General features: G+C 47.6%; 1 protein-coding gene and 1 long non-coding RNA gene across 2 annotated transcripts in view; one reads left to right on the forward strand and one right to left on the reverse strand.

Annotated features, from left to right (window-relative positions):
• The window catches only part of LOC118590251, a 32,618-nt gene extending 12,069 nt beyond the window's left edge, over window positions 1-20,549 (reverse strand). The window contains exon 1 of the long non-coding RNA XR_004945718.1: window positions 20,480-20,549. This is a non-coding gene — a long non-coding RNA (uncharacterized LOC118590251). The remainder of the gene's footprint in view (window positions 1-20,479) is intronic.
• The window catches only part of Emp2 (epithelial membrane protein 2), a 44,127-nt gene continuing 42,712 nt past the window's right edge, over window positions 20,007-21,421 (forward strand). Inside the window, exon 1 of the mRNA XM_036198142.1 lies at window positions 20,007-20,121. The gene's annotated coding sequence lies outside the window, so the exon portion shown is untranslated. The remainder of the gene's footprint in view (window positions 20,122-21,421) is intronic.

The raw sequence follows: 21,421 nt of genomic DNA on the forward strand, positions 1-21,421 counted from the left end.
AGTTCCACTTTCCTGGAAAATGCACAGATGGTGGAGCAGCAAGATGCTTCAGTGGATAAAGACACTTATGACCAAGCCTGAGGACCTGAGTTCAATCTCCAGGGCCCACGTGGCAGAAGGAAAGAGCCTATTTCTGCAGGTTGCCCTCTGACCTCCTCATAGATAAATTTAGCAAGATTAAAAAAGAGAGAGAGAGAAATGTAGAGATGAGTCAGTACCCTCTAGACCCATCTGTTACGTCTACTTAAAAGCTGACTGAGAATTGCATTAGCAGACCAGGTGTGATGGCGCATGCCTCTAATCCCAGGACTTGGGAAGCAGAGGAAGGTGGATCTCTGTGAGTTCAAGACTAGCCTGGTCTATATAGTGAGTTCCAAGCCAGCCAGGGCAACAAAATGAGATCCTGTTTCAGAAAAATAAGCCAAGCTGTGAGAATGTTTAAGGGATTAATGGCTACCTTCCAACCGACAAAAGAGTGAATAAAATCTTGAGAAGCCAAAGGAATATTCTTTGTAGAAGCTAAAAGTGAGGAGGGACCACAGTGTGAGAAGGAAGTCTGAGCTAAAGTGGGCATTCTGAGTCCCCCATCTCTACAGATGGCTCTTTCATTCAGCCTTGGTTATATTAAATGGACCACTGTTGGACACCCTTGAAGAGGGATGATGGGAATTAAAGCCTTAACATCCCCTTGGGAATCATATGACTCATTCACCAGCCTCCACAGAGGGACAAGGTCACCAGGGCTCTGCATGGGAAGAGGCCCCAAAGTTCCTGCCTCCTTCTTTGTGGTTTTGGCCTGATTCTCATAATATATCCAGAAGGGGACCCTTGAATATGCTCATCTCAGGACCTTCTTCATGGTCACTGTACTTGTGTGTGGAGGGCTGAATATGCATGTGTATGAGCCCATGTGTGTATGTGTTAGGTGCATGTGCAAGTGTCTTCCTGATCACTTTCCATCCTATCTATTGAGACATTATCTTGCTGAAACCAGAGCTCTGTGGTCTGGCTCAACTAGCCAGCTGCTCTGGGGTCTGGAGTGTCAGGATTACAGGCAAGGCCATGCATGGGTGCTGGGGATCCAAACTCCTGTCTCCCGCCTGAGCTATCTCTCAGGCCCCTGTATCTGTGCTTTTGTCGTGGAGCTGTTTTCTCAGGTCTGAAACATCCCTCCTGGCTCAGGAAACTCACAGGACTCACACCGGCTCTCTCCTTGAGGATGCAAGAGCAGGAACAAGTGCAGGAAAGGGTCTCTTGGGTGGTGCAGCTGCATGCAGGTTGTGCACTGTTACCCATGCCGGGGAGCGCTGTCTGGTGGTGCCAATGCCCGAGTCTACCATGTTCCCATAAGTCACCCCGGCAAGCTCATTAGTTCCCCATGCTGGGCTTGGATAGAATGGCTTCTTTGGTCCGACATTACTGTCACTATCTGAAGTGAATGAAAACAGATGCTGTAGGACACGCCATCCAAGAACCGTCTGCCTCAGTGATGATTTCAGAGGTTGTAGAACTGGCCTGCGGGCTGCATCTGATCCCATGTCTGCTTTTATAAAGAGAGCTTCAGATTTTTCATTATTTACTTATTTATTTTTGAGGCACGTTTTCATGTAGCCCAGGCTAGCTTCACTACATAGCCAAAAATAACCTTGAACTCCCGATTCTCCTATTTCTGCTTTCCCTAGTGTTAGGATGTGGTGATTTCAATGAGAATGGCCCTCATAGGTTAGTATGTTTGTATGTGTGTTCCTCAGTTGGCAGAACTGTTTGGGAAGGATTAGGAGGTGTGGCCTTGTTGAAGGAGGTGTGTGTGTCACAGGAGGCAGGCAGGCTTTGAGGTTTCAGAAGACTTGAGCCATTCCCACTGTACTTTCTGCCTCCTGCTTGCAAATCAAGATGTGAGCTGTCAGTTGTCCTTGCTGCCGTGATTTTGCTCCACCCTCTAACCCTCTGGAATGGTAAGTCTAATTAAACACTTTCTTTTGTAAGTTGCCTTGTGATGGTATCACAGCAATAAAAAAATAATGAAGACATGGAACTATGTGTGTACCACCATGATTTTATGTGGTGCTGGGGACTTCCTGCATGCTAAGCAAGCTCTCTACCAAATGAACTACATCCTCAGTCCCTACAAAGAGTTTTATTAGACTATAACCTCCCTCACTCCTTGTAGCTTGTCTGTGGCTAAGGCAATGTTTTTGCCCTCTGGCCCTTTACAGAAAAAAATTGAGCTGATGCTTAGTTCTACTTTATTGAAGAAACAAAAGCCCCTCTGTAGTTCCCATACTCAGGAGACTGAGAGTTCAAAGCCAGCCTGGGCTACATATCAAGACCTTATCTCAAAACAAAACAAAACAACAACAATAACAACAAAACACAAGGTAGTTCAGTGTGGTAACACATAACTAAAACCCCAGCACATGGAAGGTAGAGACAGGATAGTCAGAGTTCAAGGCCACCCTGAAATACATACCAACTTCAAGGCCAGCCTGGTTTACATGAGATGCTGTCTCAAAAAAACACCCTGAACCAAGGAAAACCAAAGCAAAACAGCCCCAGGCCATGGGATTTATATGATTTTTGAAATATTTTATTTTGTTTTTAGGTATGTACACCTGCATCACAGGTGCCTGCAAAGGCCAGAAGGAGGTGGAGTTACAGGTGGTTGTGAGCCACCCAAGAGGATGCTGGGAACACAAGGGCAGTAAGGGCTCTTAACCATAGAGCCATATCTCCAGCCCCAGCTTATGCTTTTAATGTAAAAAACTCTCCTTTAAAATACACCATTTTCTTTTCTTTATGGAAGGTGCTGATGATGGAACCCAGGGCCTTGCCCATGCTCTGCCACTGAGCTGCATCGCCAACCCTGACCTGAAACTTTTCATCATAGAAATCCAGTCCGAATGGGAGGAAATCAGAAAAGTAAATACAACCAGAGCAAAACAATGAGCTTCGATTCCATCTGGAGGCTGCTGGCCAGCCAGCCGCTGCACTGAAGCTGGCGGGTCCTTCCTCCAGAGCAAAGCTCTCAAAGCCCCCAGAGCACCTCCAGAGCACAGAGGCACTTGGCTCTCACCCTGGCCTGCCCTGTAACTGTGAGCAAGTGAAGCCCTGTCTCTGGGCTTGTTCCTTCCATGTTGATGTTGATCCAGTTCATCTGGTCACAGGGTCACCTGGGGCTCCAGGAACTGGTGTAAAAATGGTAACTGCTGGCGCCTGCCTTTGGCAGTCCTGGGATGTGGAAGGTGAGCTATTGGCCACTCCCACCCTTCAGCCCTACCACATGGTCACCCTTCACTATGGCCTCTAGAATCTCGCCTGTCACCCCTCCAGCCTCACTGTTTTCCCTTAGCATTGAGTGCCGCTTCCTGCTCAATGCCTTGTCACTCTGGGAAGGGGACTTGAGGTGAGCAGAGGGGGCTGATTCCATCCCAGCACAGGGAAGATATGGTAGGTGCTCTGGTCCCTGCCATGCCCTCTATTATTGTTTGAGGATGGAGTGTCTGCCACAGGCTCATGTTTACAGTGCTTGTTTTCCAGGCCGTGGAACCTCTAAGAAGTGGGGCCTGCTGGGAGTAGATCACGAGGATTTGCTGTCACACACTCCCTCTGCCGTGAACTCCACCATGTCCTCTCCACCCATGATGGACTGAAACTCCTCTCAGACTCTGAGCTCAAATGAATCTTTGCTCCCTTGAGCTGTTCCTGCCCAGTGCTGGGGCACAGGGAACAAAAAGCAAATAGCACAGGCCTTGGAAGATGACTCCACCTGTAAAGCACATATAAAAAGGGTGGGTGTGGTAGTGTGTGCCAGTATCCCAGTTCTGACGAGGCAGAGACAGGTGGCTCCGTGAGGTTTGTCATCCAGCCATGCTAACCTATTCAGTGTCAGAGATGGTCTCTCAAAACCAAAACAAGAAAACAAACAAACAACAACAACAGCAAATCCACAACAACAGCTTGGCAGGATGGCTCAGCAAATAAAGGCACTCGCTGCCAAGCCTGCTGGGCCCGAGGTCTAGTCCCGGAAATAGACCCATGTGGTAGAAGGCAAAAACGACTCCAAGTCATCCTCTGACTTCTGCACATGCGTGAATACACCAGCATATACACGTGCACCTACACACACAAGAAGACACACATACAAAGTAGTTACTTGTACCCTTTGGAACAGGTGCTTCAAGAAGTGACCAAATAATATTCTATTTCTTCTATCTTTAACTCAAAGCTTGTTTGACTGTTTCCTGGGATCATTGTTTCCTCATGTCAGATCGTTGAGAATCCTTGAGTCAAGAGTGGGTGGCCCGGGGAGCCTGCACAGATGTCAACACTATGATGTCGGCGGGGGGTGGGAGGGCAGGAGCAGTGGGTATGACACAGGGTTGCTCAGTACAGATGGAAGGTATGGACCACCACTGCTGAAAAGCCCATGTAGTCTCTTCCTCCAGGGATCTCTACCTGAGTCCTGAGCCTGTCATTTCAGGTTCTAGTTCAACATGGACAAGACTAAGGCATCCATTCTAGAATCCTCTGACCACTCTATCAAGGGCAACCCACCTTCCAAGCCGAAAAGACTTCCCTAAATATCACGAATCATTTTCTTCCTGTTAACCTTGCAGCTACTCTGTCTACTACAAATCTCTCCCACATCTATTGTTTATCATAAAATGTTTATCATATAACCTTTATCATAAAATTTTCTTGCCATTGTATGTATGTTTATTTCTTTACTTATTTTGCCCAAGTTCCCTTGCCTGACTATAGCTTCCACTGCGTCAGATATGAAATTATTTTCATTCATCACTGTACTTCTCACACTAAAACAAAGCTGAGTCTTTGGAGGGGCCCCCAATAAACAGCTGCTTTTAGGCAGGGTATGTTTACATACCTGTGATCCCGGCATCTAAAAGGCGGAGGATCATTATTTGATGCCAAACTGGGCTATAGCGGGAGCTCCAGGTCAGTCTGAGAAACGGAGACCTTACCTCAAAACTAACCAGTTAAGGATGCGAGGGAGTTGGTAGAATCCTCACCTGCTGAAAGTGCTGGGCTCAATTCCCAGTGATACAAAGACTGCATGTGGTAACTCACAGCAATAATACCAGCCCTTGAGCAATGGAAGCAGAATCAGAAATGTGAGGTTAACCTCAGATGCAGTGTGTCTTCTACCCCAGGCTGGGGTGGAAGAGATCCTGTCTCAAAACAAAAGCGGTGTTGGTGGGCTGGAGAAATGACTACAGTTAGGAGTGCTTTCTGCTTCTCTAGAGGACCTGGGTTCGGTTCCCACCACCCACATCAGTTAGTTTATAACAGCCTGTCACCCCTACTCCAGAGTGTCGGTTGCTCCTCTGGCTTCTGTGGGCGCCCACACACACTCACACAGACCATCAGAACCCTAACGAGATGCTGGGTGAAGGGATACTTACTTGCAGCACCTCTCAAACTTTTGTGTGCACACGAGTCATCTGAAAACTTTATTAAAAAGCACATTCTGATTCAGCATAACTAGGCCCAGGAATGCGGTGCCCGCCTGTAGGTCTCACCTTCAGTGCTAGCGACCTGGGGAAGTTTGACCCAGTTGGCTATCCATCGCACCACTTCCTCTCTCCCTTCTCATTGCTCAGAAGATTCAGGATTTCCAGAAGTGAGAGATGGGCTACTGAAGCCCAAATGGAGTTAACCAGTTAGCAAGAGAGGCTGTGGAGCACAAAGCACAGCGGTCCTGGAAGCTGAGCTGAGCCTAACAGTCCACCTTCCGTAGCTTCCCTTTCCGGCATTGAGGAAGACAGGCTGTTCCCGGGCCTGGACGTCTGGCTTCCCCCCACTTAACAGGTCACCATCATTCCTGTGCCAGGCTCACTGTGCACAGCATCTGTTTCACACAGCCAACCTCACCTCACCCCCAACCAGACTCATAGCGCTCACCAGCAGCAATGAAATACAACCCAAGTTAAAGGTAGCTGGACAGCTGATGACATGGCCCGTCCCCCATCACCTACCTCTGTGGGAATGTGTAATGACTTCTCTTCCTCCAAAAAACCCTTTTCCCTAGAATTCTAGCTCCAGTGTCAATCTCTCCATGTCATGATGCTCAATCACTGTGCTCATATTTATTTGAAGGACTAAGTCAAGGTTTCCTCCAAATGTGGTTCCTAGGGGCTGGGAAGATGCATGCAGGAGAATCAGAGTTTGGATGCCCAGCACCCAGAAAATCCCAGGGGTGGCATGGGCCTGTAATCTCAGTGCTGGGGGAGTGAGGAGAGACAGCAGGATCCCTAGAGCTTGCTTTCCAGCCAGTCTGACTGAACCAGTGAGCTCAGGTTAAGTGAGAGACGCTGTAAATAAGGTGGAGAGTGACTGAGGGAGACACAGGTCTCAACTTCTGGCCTCCACGTGCACACTTATTCACACACGGACACACACACACACACACACTCAAGCTCACAACCACATCAGAGTCCCTCTTTGCAGAGGAGAAGGTCTTGTTAGATGTGCAGACCCATGAGCTCCACCCCGACTCTCCTTGGAACCAGGCTCCAGCAATTTGCATGGCGGATGACTCTATAGGAGCACTTGTAGGTGTTTAGCGCTTATATTTTTCCTCCCTTCTATTCAGGTTGTGTTCCCTTTGTGTCCATTCTATTGTGCCTCTGGTTTTGATCAGAAGCTACCTTAAGCTTCCCTTTGGAGTCTAGATAGGAGTGAATGCATGAGCTTCTCATGTGATCAGGTGTTGCACGGAGACACTCTGAACCCTGTGTGTTTTTGTCAGCTAAGCCACTAGCAAAACACACCTCTCTACAGCCTCAGCCAAGCCAGTGGGTCTTGAGACCTGAATCCAAGAAGCAACCTACACCATCAGACACGCCAAATGAGAGCCATGCCCCAGAGAAGTGCCCACTGCATCTGACCCCCAGCAAATAATATGATTTTGTGTTATTCTTCTCCCAGACCCAGAATCATTCTAAGTGTGAATGGGGGCTAGGGATGTAGCTCTGCTGGCACAGTGTTTGCACAAGACCCTGGGTTCAAGTCCTAGCACCACATAAACCCGGTGTGATGATGTTGTCTATAACCCTAGCACTGGTGAGGTGGAGGCACAGGATCAGAAATTTAAAGTCATTGTCAGCTGCCCAGAGAGTAGGAGGCCAGCCTGGAATATATGAAACTCTGCCTTAAAACAAAACGAAAAACCAAACCTAAAGTAAGCTAAATAAAATGTGACTGAATCTTGAATTCTGGGTTACTATTGTTTCACACATCCTGATTTTTCCATCGAGTCCAGGCTCACCCCCACTAGCCTTCTCTTCATAGCAGTTCTGTGAGGATCCATCACACTTGGACAAACTGCTCACCTTCCCTTCTCTTGAACATCTCTGCAGCCCTATCTTTGCTGTGTCCCCTCTGGTCTATCAACCACACCCTTTCTCACAGGGCCTTTGCACCCACAACGTCTTGTTATGAACCAACTCCCACTTACCCTTCAGATGCCAGACCTAACCTCTAGCATGGCTGCCTTCAGGAAGCCCTAATATTCTATGGAGAGTGGGGGTTGACAGCTAACATTGATTGTCAGTTTGACAGGATCTAGACTCACCTAGGAGACAAACTTGAGCATGGCTGTGAGGGGCTGTCCAGATTGGGTTAATGGTGGTGACACCATTCTGTGGGCTGGGGTCCTGGGCTGAATAAAAGGAGAAAGCTTGTAGAGCGCTGGCATTCTTCTGTCTTCTTGACCACAGATACAGTGTGACCAGCTGCCTCAGGCTCCTGCCTCCATGAATTCCCTGTCAGGATGGACATCCATTGTGAGCCCGAACAAATCTTTCCTCCTTAGATTGTTCTTGTCAGGCTATTTCATCACAGCTGTGAGACAGGTAGCTAACACAGGGGGTGAAATTCTCTTCACATCATCCCATAAACTGCTGGGCTCCTTTTTGTCATGGCACACTGTCATATATGTTCATGTGTGGCTGAGGGATTACCATTCATTACCTCTGGGGTGAGGACATATTTCAGTTTCCCCGGACACTTCCACACACCTGTGGTCCAATGAAGGGTCCAGCTACGAGGCAGTAGAGGGACCCTTGTCTGAGTCCCAGGCTTGGCGGTCCTTCAGAGAACCAGATCAGCCTGCTTCACCTCCTATGACTCAGTCTTGGAGAGCCATATGGTCATTTCAACCATATTCTGTTGGTAGACCAGAAGCTAACTGATGGCATACCTCTCAATAGGTTGTCAGAGAACATGAAGACACATTTTAAAACAATCACATATCCCCAAGGACTGAAATTCACCCACCAACCATCCATCTGTCTGTCGATCCACCTATCCACCCCTCCATCATCTACTCACTCATCTAGGCATCCATCATCTATCTACCCATCCATCATCTATTCATCATCAGTTTACCATTAGTCCATCATCATGGGTCCATCCATCCATCCATCCATCCATCCATCCATCCATCCACGCATCTATCCATCCATCTATCCATCTATCATCCTTCTATCCTAAGATTACTGGGACCTTGATGTCTACCATGCATCAGAAATTGATGACTAAATGGTCAGATAAACAAGGCCTTTGCTCTCAGGAAGTGCATTTTCTGTTGGGGAGTGAAGATGATGAGGAGGAGGATGAGGATGAGGAGGAGGATGAGGATGATGTGTGTGTAACATCATGTAAATAATTACAGGCTGTGAACAGTGTTGCCATGTTCAGATGTGGTCTGTACCCTCAAGAGATGAAGTCTCAGATGTTCTAACCCCAGTGTGGCAATATGAGAAGCTGGTACCTGTACGTGCCCCTGAACTTCCAGAACTGTGAGCTAAATAAACCCGACCTCATTATGTTACCCGACCTCAGATGGTTCATGAAATTATGAATAATGGATGAATGCAGGTGTTGTTGACCAAAAGTCAAGCAAAATAAACCTTTTAAAAATATAAATTATCCAACCTCAGGTACTTTGTTACAGTTGTAAAAAATGGAGGAGTTCAAGTGTTAGAAAAATCCTTTTAATGGGCACACTGGATATTCCAGCTGCTGGAGACAGAAGCCGGAGTCTGGAGGCCAAGGCTACCTAATTCGGGATCCCTAAGCTCTGGGTGCGGAGGGGAAAGCATCTCAGGAAGGATAAAAGCAAGCAAGTAGATCCAGACTGTAAACAGAAGCACTTCGGTTCCATCTAGGAATGATTGCAGGCATGTTTTGCAGATCATGGTTTAGTTTGGCGTCAGGCTTTCAGTAGCTGTCTGCTCAGAAGCACGGGAACTGTTGAACTGAGAATGCATACATCTCATCCAGCCCTGGAAAACTGTGAACTTTGAACTCTCAAGTGGGATGGGAGGATGACTCCTGTTGAAAAGGAGGAGCTTCCCTACCTGCCTCCTACTTTGATTTGATTATAAATGCTGTGGTAAAAGCAGCTGATGGGGAGACATGTTATTTCAGCTTACACTTCCAGGTCCATCATTCAGGGAGGTCGAAACAAAACTCAAGGTAGGAGCAGAGGCAGGAAGCACAGTAAAGCTCTATGGCACATGCCCAGCTCGCTTTCTTATAAATCTCAGACCCACCTCCCTAGGGCAACTACATGGGCTGGGCCCTCCCACACCAATCATAGGTCAAGACAGTCTCTCACAGCCACAGCCACTGGCCAACCTGATTGTGGCAATCCTTCAGTTGAGGTTCCCCCTACCCAGGTGACTCTGGATTGTGTTGAGTTGACAACTAAAACTTACCAGCACACTGCCCATACCCAAAGCTTCATTAGGACTCATGAGTCCATCCCAGATCTTACAGTTAGATTTGCCCAGGGGTTGGCTGTTTGAGGGAGATTTCCATGGCCTTAGAGCCTAAGAGATAATGCAAAGCTCCCCAGTGATCTCGGGGAGCTCACATGTAGCAACAAGCAGGGTAACAAGTAGAACTTTCTAGCATTGGTTACCTTGTTCCATGAGATAAGAAATGTGGGGATGTATTTACTCACTACTGTAGTCCCAGTGTGAGACACACAGAGGAGTCACACTAGGTACACATTTAGTGAGTGACTATGGACAAAATGTCATTTCCTTGAGACATTGTTTGATAGAGGGAAATATTTTGTTTTGAAAAATTAGAAATATTTACAGAACACAAAGGATACTCTCACAGGCTGAAGGAAGGACATTCATGATAGTACCAAAGATGTCTAGATGGTGACTGCCCACTCCTGGAACATTTTTTTTTGGACAGAATTTCATGTATTCCAGATCCCAGGCTGGACTCGAACACACTATGTCGCAGAAAATGCCCATTTGTTTTCCATCCTAAGGCCTCTGCCTCCCTGTTCTAAGATCACGGGCAGGTATCACGTGAACACAGTTTATGAGATGAGATTACAGGATGCACCACCACGTGAACACAGCCTATGTGATGCGATTATAGGCATTTGCCATCACACACAGCTTATGGAGTGGGATTACAGGTATGCACCGAGCCCCACAGCTTATGAGATTCGATTATAGACAGGTTCCATTAGGGGCTGTGGGGCTCAAACCCAGGGCTTCACGCATGCCAGATAAAGTACTCTGTTAATGAGTCGCGTCCCCAGCTTAGGCTTTTTGTTTTTCTTTCTCAAGACTTTCACTGTCACACTGTACTCTGCTCTTTCTCAAAGAAACAGCCTCCTCACCGGGCTGAGGGACACACTGGGGCTCCCTCCCCCAAGCCATCCTGGTCTCCAGATGTTTATGTAGCAGTGAGGTTGATGGTGGTGGAGAGGCCACCTCAGGCCCACTTCCTACTTCCTGATATCCTCTCCACTTCAGAGAACTTGAAGTCAGGGGAAGCCTAAGCTCTGGCCCTATGGTGCCAAAGATGTGACAACTGTGGGAGCCAGCGTCAGAGCAGCAGGTATTTTGGGTACATGTGCCTAGTAATGACACCAGGGAAGCCTTGGATACATCTTGTATTTCACAGTAAACGTGTGTCCTGTATCTGTTACTGTCATAGCTTTAGAAGACACAAACCAGCCCAAGGCAGCATGCTTTGAGGTTGGGAAATTCTGCAACCACTGTCTTTGAAAATTATCAAACTTTTTTGTCATAAGTCAAGCATGCAATATCATACCGTTAATCTTTCTGGTTGAATTTCTGAACTTTATGGGGGGAAAATATCCCAAGACAGCCATTCAGAACCAAACCCCCACAGTCACCCATTCCCATGAATGTTACCTAAACTGCCGGCTCTGCAATGCCTCGCAGCATAGAGTGCTCTCCTAGTATGCACAGGACCCTGGTTCCATACCCAGCACCACAGAAACTGGGCATCCTCATGCCTGCCTACAATCCCGGCACTTGGGAGGTGGAGGCAGGAGGGTCAGAAGCTCAACACCGTCCCTAGCTACAGAGGAAGTTAGAAGCCAGCCTGGGCTACATGCGTCCCTACTCAAAAAAGCAAAAACAAATAAACAAAGACCAGAGCAAATGGGAGACCTGTGCAAGCATGACTGAGGAAATGTGAGTGTATAGAGGGTGACTCCTCAGCTCTGCTTCCCTCTTCCCTGAGACTGGGCGGCTTTCAGAGAGGGGTGGCTCCATCATGTGATAATTGATAACAGTTGTCAATTTGACAGAATCTAGGATCACCCAGGAGACCAACCTCTGCGCATGTCTGTAATGGGTGAATTGAAGTGGGAAGAGTCACGTTAAAATAGGTAGCATCGTCCCATGGGCTGATTAAAAAGGGAAAAGGGGGCCAAGCACAGCATTTCTCTCTTACACCCCTGACTGGATGCAGGGTGACCGGCAGCCGGCTTCTGTCCCAGTCATGGTGGACTGTACCTCAGACTGTGATCCAAATAAACTCTCCCTCCACTAAGCTGCTCTGCCAGACATCTTGTTACAGCAAAGAGAGAAGTAATGGACACAACCAGCCTTTGTTCCCAAGTAAAGAAGACATGGACCATGTGTCTCATTCAGTCCAGGACATGGGACACACGACACATGCAGGAGGTATGGACACTTGTGAGCGATTGGGATTGGGATGTACAATCTTGCTTATGTCAATGGGTGCAAAGGCAACATCTGGAACTCAGCCTCCCGATATGAATCACCTGGGTTTACTCTATTCTTTATGTGTCAGTTATCTATTGCTGTGTAACAAATTGCCCCAGTTTAGTATTCCCCAAGCAACACATGTCCATTATCTCACAGTTTGAGTGTGTGAGCTTAGCTGAGCCTTCTACCTCAGTTTCTCACAAGGGTTCCATCTAGATGTTGGCCACAGCTGGGGTCTTATCTGAAGTTTCAGGTGGGGAAGGATCCACTCCAAAGCTCACATGATGTTGGGGCATTGTGGTCCTTTAAGGGGGCTGGGCTGGCTGGGCAGTGGTGGCACACGCCTTTAATCCGAGAACTTAGGAGGCAGAGGCAGGCAGATCTCTGTGAGTTCGATACCACCTGGTGTACAGAGAAAGTCCCAGGACAGCCAGGCTACCCAGAAAAACCCTGTCTCAAAAAACCACAAAAGGGGATAGGGTGGTTAACCATTCTTAATTAGGTGTTGGCTGAAGCATCCACCAGCCTTTACCAAGAGGAATCACTAACAAGCTAGCTCAGAAGCATGCAAGCCTAGAAGGCAGCAGAGAGCTGGCTGGCAAAACAGATGTCACAGTGTTTTGCAACTTAGCCTAGTGACGCCCATCACATTTAGTATGCTCACTAGAACTAAGTCATAATATCCAGTCTGCTGCTGGGGAAGTCGAATGCACATGGACATGAATATCAGGTACCTTGGGCCTCAGAGGTCAGCATAGCAGCCTAGACACCAAACTGTTCCAAAGAAATGTTCCCTGCATGACATCTGCGAGGACTCACATGATGCTTGACCCACACTCATATTTGATTATTCCCTAGAGACATTATGAACCTAAATCCCAGTTACTTTAAAATCTCCATCCTTTTTGACAAGGACCTATGCTGTCTTCCCCAAGACCAAGTCTGCTAGCGAGTCTGTGTGATGGTTCCTACTGATGACCAACTGGATGGCACCAAGACATCTAGGATACAAACCTCTGGGCATTCCTGTCAGGGACTTTCTAGATTATGTTACCTGAGACAGGAAAACCCACACTGAATGTAGGCAGCACCTCTTGGTGGGCTGAGGTCCCACACTGAATACAGGGGAGAAAGGGGACCGAGCACCAGCATCCACCTCTCGCTGCTTCCTGACTGTGGTCTCAGTGTGACCAGCTGCCTCACACTCCTGTTGCCATGACTCCACATCATGGTAGTTTTGAGATGGCTAGTTGAGGTGATCCAGCCTCACAGACTACTTGAACAAGGACTTGAGATAAGCCCTGAACTTTGGCACTATGTAGAGACTGGACAACAAATGATATAGCTACCTTTTCTAGAACTTGACAATTAACCCAATATTTTTCTTTTTAGAATAAAGATGCTTTCACTCACAACCAGCAGGAAGCAATTTTAAGAACATGACGCTCACATTCTAAAAGAGGAGGGATGGGGTGGGTGTTTTTTGGTCATTCAGTGGGTTTTGGGTTTGGGATAATTTTCATTGTTTAGAGGAGTTGGTTACAAGTTGTTATTGTTAACGGTTAGGAAAAGGGCTAAACAAAGGAGATTAGATTTAAGGTTCTTGTTTGAAAAAGAAGATAAATAGAAACGATAGAATAGAGGTTAGATTATTGAATCTACTCTGAAAAGTAAAGAGGGGATATAGATGTGATATAGATAAAAAGGTAGATTATTGAATCTACTTTTAAAAGACAATTACTAGTTTTAAATACTTTACATTGGATTGGATTTTTATATATTGTATACAAATTATATATTGAGATTGAGATTGTTAGAAAATGCTGTATGTGTCTTTTTTTCTAATTTTGTTTAGGATATTGTACTTAGTTCATTTAACAATGTAATGCAACTTGCTAATCCTTGAATGTTATTATTACCAACTACTAGGATATAAAGAAATGGAAGTTAGTATGTAGTCATTACAATTGAACTTGTAGTCACATTAGGTGTTTTCAAGGTTAAGCGGAGATACATTTTAGATAGACAGGTCATCTTCAAACCCTTCAGAGATCTACAGAAGATGACATTAGAAATGTTTTAATAACTTTGATTTTTTTTTCTTTTTTTTATCACTATGAGACATGTTGGCTCCTGGTAGCACCAATCTACTTCAGAGAAGATGGTGGGCATTGAAGAAAACTGCATATGGACTTAACTTTCATTGTGGCAAAAGTTATCCATCGGGCAACAAAGTGTCCTCAAATTGACTGCTGACAGTATGCTATCCAAAATGGACAGACAGGACACAAAACAAAGGACTACCGATCCTTGGCAAGACAAGCGTGATTGTGGCTTTAGCAACAGGCGTCCTCTGAGGCCAGAACAATATGGCACCATCGCTGAGTGGCTTTGCAATACGGAAAAGGTACAGTGCCCCTTTCTTTGAAGGCAACTGAACAGGCAATGGGTCGATGGCTTCTGGTGTGCATTAGAACAGTATCTGAAACAGTTATTCTTGAAAGAGTAACTAGGATAATGGAGCCTAACCTCTCAATAGTAGACTAGCATTTAATAAAAGAGATGAAGCCACCCACAAGCCTAGAAGAATGAACAGCCAAATTCCAAAAACACCAACAATTTTCAGAATTTAAAATCCTGAATCATGACAGGACACTAGTGGAATTCAGATGTTTCTGGTACATGGAATACTCACACCAAATGTGAGGTTGAACTGTAGGCCTTGTGTACATCCTAGTTCACAAATGAGTCTGTCAGATACGCTAAGCTGGTGTAGAGAAACCTCGGGTGACTGTCCAGGCAGCTGGCTGCTTCTGTCAACTCATATTTTTTGGAAGTTGCTTGTTTGCACTTCCTGTTTTACTAGGTAATATTACCTCACACTGTGAACCAACATAAACTCTTCCTTAAGTTGTTTTTGTCACATATTGTCACAGCAACAAGACAAGTAACTAGTGCGGGCTGTTTAAGGCCATGATCAGTGGGTGATTCCGTGCATCCCTCCTGAAAGGAAGAGGAGCCAACAGAAGCCCGGACAAGAAACACAGCACTCTTCAGTGTGTCAGCTGGACCATGACTTGGGGGGCACTGCACTCTCTGGCTCTCCTTCTTTCTCTCATTTGACATAGTGTCTCATTATGTAGCTCTTCTGGCCTGGAACATATTATGTAGACCGGATTGGCCTCAGAGCCATGGAGATCTGTCTACCTCTGTCTCTTGAGGGCTGGGATGTGAGGCATGAACCACCATGCCCAACTGGTCCCTTCTTTAAGAAGAAAATGTGCGTGGTGTGGTGTGGAGTGTGTGTGTGTGTGTGTGTGTGTGTGTGTGTGTGTGTGTGGTGTGTGGTGTGTGTGAGTGTGTGTGTGTATGTGGTGTGTGTGTATGGCGTGGTGTGGTGTGGTATGTGTGTGTGTGTGTGTGGTGTGTGGTGTGGTGTTTGTGGTGTGGTGTGTGTGTATGTGGTGTGTGTGTATGGCGTGGTGTGGTGTGGTATGTGTGTGTGTGTGTGTGTGTGTGTGTGTGGTGTGTGCAACTATCTCTGTATGCGTATGTGCACATGTGTGTAAGGACACCTAGAGGGGCCAGAAGAGGCTGTCAGATGTCCTCCTCTATCTTTCTCCCCTATTCCTTTGGAGCTTTCCCTAGGTTAGAAGCCAGTAACCCACAGCAATCCTCCTGTCTCTGACCCTCTGAGCTGCAGTTATGTTTCCAGAGATACCCAGCTTGTTACATGAGTACTGGGACCTAAACTCCAGTCCCCATAATTGTAGATTAAGTGCCCTTTACCACTGAGCCTTATCTATACCTCTCTCTTTTCCAACTCTGAGCCAACCCCTCATGTTGTCACTCTCCATGTGTTTCCACATCTTTAGATGCCCTATCCAAGCAAGATGATCCTGTTATTAACCAGCTCTTGACAAGTAGCCAAGAAGCTACAGCAGCATAGAGAAATGGCTGTGGATCTCACCCACCTCTCTCCAGCTCTGGGCCTCAGTGGTGAACCCTGCGGCTTACCCAGGGTAGTTATACTCCAAGCAGCTTTCATTTTTCTGGGGTCAGTTGGGTACCAGGATGTTATTTTACTCATGAAAATGGCAAAAATGTGACAGGAACAATCTACTGCCCAGAGGCTTGCCAGCTTTCCCAAGAGACTTGCTCCTTGGCTGAAGTAAATCACGTGGTCCAGTTGGAGCTCAGGCATAAGTCACAGGTGGAAGAATGTGCCCTGCCCACCTAAGGCAGAGAGAGTGGGCATGTGTCCTACATCATCAGTGTTGGGAGTGAGAACTCTCTGGAACATACCTTCACTCCCCCCCCCCCCCACACACACCATGTTGTGGTCTCAGGTTCATTATTCAAATACCAGAAGCAAGCGTACAGCCTTTATAAGGGAGGCTTCTGCCTGCCCCTTGAAGAGAGCTGTGTAGTTACAGAGAAAAATAAAGACCAGCAAGTCGCTGGTGAAGGGAACATGTGGGTGGGGCTCCTCGGAGGGTCTGGAAGAGCAAGGGAAGAGACTCAGCCCCCCACCCATTCCTTTCTTCCATCCTGTTCTGGTTCCTCCCACTTCAGGACACACCCATCAGCAGGAGGCCCTGAAAAGATACAGGGAGGAGGCAACACCCAACTCTCTCTCTCTCACGGTGGGGTCTAGGTCCACTTGCAGCGATTCTGGCATTCTGCATAAGCTCAGACAGCAGTCTCCTCTAGGCCAGCCTGCTGCCACTGGTCTGTCGCCCTTTGCAGTAGACCCAAGCCTGGGCTTGTAGTCCCTCAGTCAACACCATCTGGCCACAGTTTACTAACACTTTTATTTTGGTGTGTTTATATTTGTAAATTTTCCCTCTATTTTTGGAGGATGCCACTGGCTTCCTGTTTAGCAACATGGAGTTTCCTTTCAAATCAATATATTCAAATAAACAGTATATGTTATTTGGCAAAGAAGGGGTAAAAGGGGGGTTGATGCAGTTACCTGGGTTCAAATCCACACTTTGTCATTCCTATAGAGTCTTTGAACAGGGTCCTTTCATAGCTCCTTGAGTCTCAGCTTCCTCGATAAAATGAGGCTGTCTTTTGCAGGCCTGTTGTGTTGCATTACAGCTGACGTTTGTCAGGCAGGAGACAAAGCAGTTAGTAGAGGGCTTGCCTAATATCCCGAAGCCTTGGGTTCCATCCGCAGCACCACATAAACTGAGCAATGGGGTGCTCGCCTATCATTCTGGGGTAAAGGCTGGGAGATCAGAAGTTCAAGGTCATCTTTGGCTACATAGTAACAAGTTGGTTACCAGCCTGAGCTACATGAAACCTTGTCTCAATAAAACAATAATAAGCTAATGTTGGTAAAGCATTTGACACATGGCTAATACTTATTAAATGACAGTAGCCACGGGAACTCTCCCTTATGGTAAAACCTTTGGGTTTTCTGTTTTCCAGATGACTGTGGGACAGACAGGCCTCAGCTCTAAGCAGCGCCTCTTATCCCCGGTGCAGGACTCTCTTACTTGGGGAATGAGTTCATTGGCCTTGCCCATGGAAGTGAGATCCTAGACCAACTGTATCAGCTGGAGGCCCGAGGGAGTGACCCTTTGGATGTGGGTTCTCATGCCCTGCAAGGGGTCTCTAACTAAGACCCAGCGACAGCTTACCTCTACAGAGCTCTGCAAGAAGATTTTAAAATGATACTCATGAACACTGAAACATAACAACCTGGCTTAGGGTGGTAGGGGTGGTGGTGTTTGCCATGTGTAACCCTAGCACTTAGAAGGTTGAGAGGCAGGAGGGTTGAGAGTTTAAGGGCAGTCTGAGCTATATAGCAAGACCTTATCTCAAAAAATAATAAATAAACAAATAAATTAGGGGGATGGCAAGATGGCTGTAATAGTTAGCTCAGCTGTGAACTTGACACAAACCCAGAGACAATTGGGAAGAAGGAATAGACTGAACAATTGCCTCCATCAGATTTGTCTGTAGATATGTTGGTAGTGTATCTTCTTGACCATCACTGTGAGCAGTGCCATCCCTGGGCAGATGGGCCTAGGCTAAATAAGGTAGCTGAGCAATCCAGCAAGCAGGGTTCCTCCATAGCTTGGCATCAGTGCCTGCCCTCAGGCTCCCACCCTGTGTCCCTCAGTGATGAAATGTCCCCTGAAGTATAAGGTGAAATCAACCCTTTCCTTTCTAAGTTGTTTTTGGTCTTGGTGTTTATAACAGCAACAGGCTAAGGGCACTTGACACTAAGTGTGAGGACCCGAGTTCTATACCCAGGAGCCATCCCTCTGATCTCCATGTGTGCAACCCCCACAAACAAGTGAATAAATAAATGAGTAAATGTAATAAAAATATCGGAAACAGGTAGAAATAAGTGGACCAGCAAAATGGCTCAGCAGGTAAAGGCACTTGCCACTGAGCCTGACAACCCCTAGAAACAACATCGAGGAGAAAATCAACTCTACAAAGTTGTCCTCCATATTTGTAAGCGCGCGCGCGCACGCGCGCACACACACACACACACACACACACACACACAGAGAGAGAGAGAGAGAGAGCTTTAAAAAATGTGTTAAAAAAGAAAAAGAGAAAGAAAGAATACAGTGCCAATCAAGACCACACAATCATGTATAAGTTCCCGTTTGTTGCCAGAGGCACAGTCACAATGCCCTTTATTTTTGGTTTGTACTAGGAACACAAACCTGTGAAATTAGATATCTAAAACGACTCTGTAATATGCTGGGCCCTGTATCTGAATGTCTTCAATTTTAAAACATCCCCTTCAACACATAGAATGGGGCTCAGGGCCCTGGCTTATTTACAGAGCCTCCTAAGAGCCTTCTGGACTGTCCAAATGAGAAACTAAGGCAAAGAAAAAGGTAGTTATGGGTCTTTTGGTTATTTTCAGGAATAATAAGTTCTTTGGGAGTGATTTGTGTGACGGTGTATGTACATATATTAGTTTGGGGAAGTTGCAGAGAGGAATTGGAAGAGGGGTCATTGGGGTGGAACCCACGTGCCAGGCAAGCCTGAGACCATGAAATCCCATCCCCGGCCTTCTTTTTAATTTTTGAGTCAGGGTTACTAAGTATCAAGGACTGGCCTTGAATTCATTGTGTGGTCCACACAGGCCTTGAACTGGGATCCTCTACTTCTCAGTGGCTGGGATTTTCAGGCCTAGCCAGACTTGGAGGAGTTTTTTTTTTTTTTTTAAAGGATTTATTTATTTTTATTATGTGCACTGGTGTGCCTGCATGTGTGTCTGTGTCAGGGTGTCAGAACCCCTGGAACTAGAGTTAAAGACAGTTATGAGCAGCACCTGGGAATTGAACCTGGGTCCTCTGGAAGAGCAGCCAGAGCTCTTAACCTCAGCCATCTCTCCAGCCCGACTTGGCAAAAATCTTAAGATTGGTCCTGGGTTGGGGATTTAGCTCAATGGTGGAGCACTTGCCTAGCAAGCACAAGGCCCTGGGTTTGGTCCTCAGCTCCAGAAAAACAAAAACAAAAACAAACAAACAAACAAAAAGATTGGTCCTGATGATGGTCATACCTCAGGTGAGGAACTCTAATTTTTCAGTTACAGCTACGCAGCCTCTCCAGGAGCCAGAGGAAGCATAAGTATTGCTTTTAGGCCTCAGAACAGGTTCCCACCATGCCTCCCGTTTCCATCAGAGGAAACCGAGGCAGGAGACATTAACAAACAGCTCGGTAAGTTAGTAAGAGAAACAGAGAGGGGTGCTAGGATTGAAGCGGGAATCATGGGGTCCCAACCCTTGACAGAGAAGAAGGGAGACAGATGAGGAGGAGAACGATGTCTCCAGCAGGAGACTTCCAGCTCCCATGAACTTTGCGAGTGGCGCAGGGCGGCCGGCAGGGACTGGGGGTCCCCGGCAGTCTCCCGCGGTCCCGCCCCCTGGATCGGCCGGTTCCTGACATCACGGCCCGGGAGGCGGGCTCCGGAGAGGGTGGCGGGGAGGAGGCTCGTCGGCCGGGAGGGCGGAGGAGGCCAAGCCGTCCCAGCCCGAGCTTCAAAACAGTCGGCGCCTCACCCAGCGCACAGCCCGCCACTGCGTCCAGACGCCCGCGCCCGGTGAGTTGGGGGCTCGCCCGGGGACAGCAGTGACGTGGGGGTTCTGGGCTGACAGGGGAGCCGTCCGTCCTCTTTAGGCACCCGAACAGGCCCAGGGATCCGTGGGTGACAGGGAGGGGCCGGGGTGCGGTCTGTGAGGCAGCCCCGCTGCTCTTTCTCCAGACCTCTGGGGCGCAGGCCTCCCTTTTCGGACCCCCAAGGCCACCGTGCCAGTCCTGGGTGGCCTTCGTCGCCTTTTGCGCCCAAGCGGGCGGGAAAAGTTTGGGGAAGCGTCAGGGCGGCTCCCCTCTCCACCACCTCTGGCCCAACTCTCTGAAAGTTCACGGTAGCCAGCCCACTTGTTTCCTGTGGTACTTACTACTCAGCGTGAGATCTCCAAGCTGTGCTAATCAAGCAGATCTGCTGCGCACAGATCCTGGGTCCGTGGGTCCCCGTGGGCCGCTCGCTCCTCCGGACCTGGGCTCCGTGGCGCCCCACAGCGGCGAAGGGCAGCTTCCTTGGGTTCTTAACCGTGTCCCTGCTGGGGGAAACACCAAGGACGACCCTCTGCCTGCTCTTACCTACTGTGGCAGCTCTGAGGATTTTAAAGGGAAGGAGACGTGCCACCCATGATTCTACGCAAAGAGGAGGTATAACCGAATGTGCATGCCGGTCTTGGAGAAGGACTGAAACTTCTAGCCTGAGTTCAGGAGGTCCCCACACTTAGGAGGCACCTGGAATCTGCAACTTCAAAGACAGACTTGTGGGTAGTGGTGGTTGCCAGGGGATGGAAGTGAGTGGGATTTGGTAATGTTGAACAGGTAAAGTTTTGGGTGAGAACGTTGGAAAGTTTTGAGTATAGGTAGTGGTGAGAGCCACTCAGTATTGCTGGTTCATTTCGGGCCATGGGCTTGTACAATTACAAATGGTTTAAATCATAAATACTGTGTGTATTCTACCACAATGAGAGGTTTGAGAGACACCTCTGGCCACCTCTGCTTGGTCATTCTGAATCAGAGAGAAATCCCAGAACCCAGGCACGGAGGCTGCCCACCTCTCCCTGGAATGTCACTTTCAGATAAGGGTGGAAGTTCCATGCAGGTTACTGGGGAAACCCAGTGGAAGAGGAGGTGGAAAGCCCATGGGAGTATGCCATAGGCTCCACGCGCCTCCTCCTCCCCTCCTCCCAGGGAGCCTTATCCTGGGCTGTCCCCAGCGCAGCACATGCTCCTGTTGAAGGTGGAGAAACCTGGCCCAGAGACCTGGCAGAGTTAGGTACTCAAGGCTGTAGAGCCAGAACTTCTCCCTGGTCTCCCTGTGT

This window comes from Onychomys torridus, chromosome 8, assembly GCF_903995425.1.
Source record: "Onychomys torridus chromosome 8, mOncTor1.1, whole genome shotgun sequence".
NCBI classification, from domain to species: Eukaryota; Metazoa; Chordata; class Mammalia; order Rodentia; family Cricetidae; genus Onychomys; species Onychomys torridus.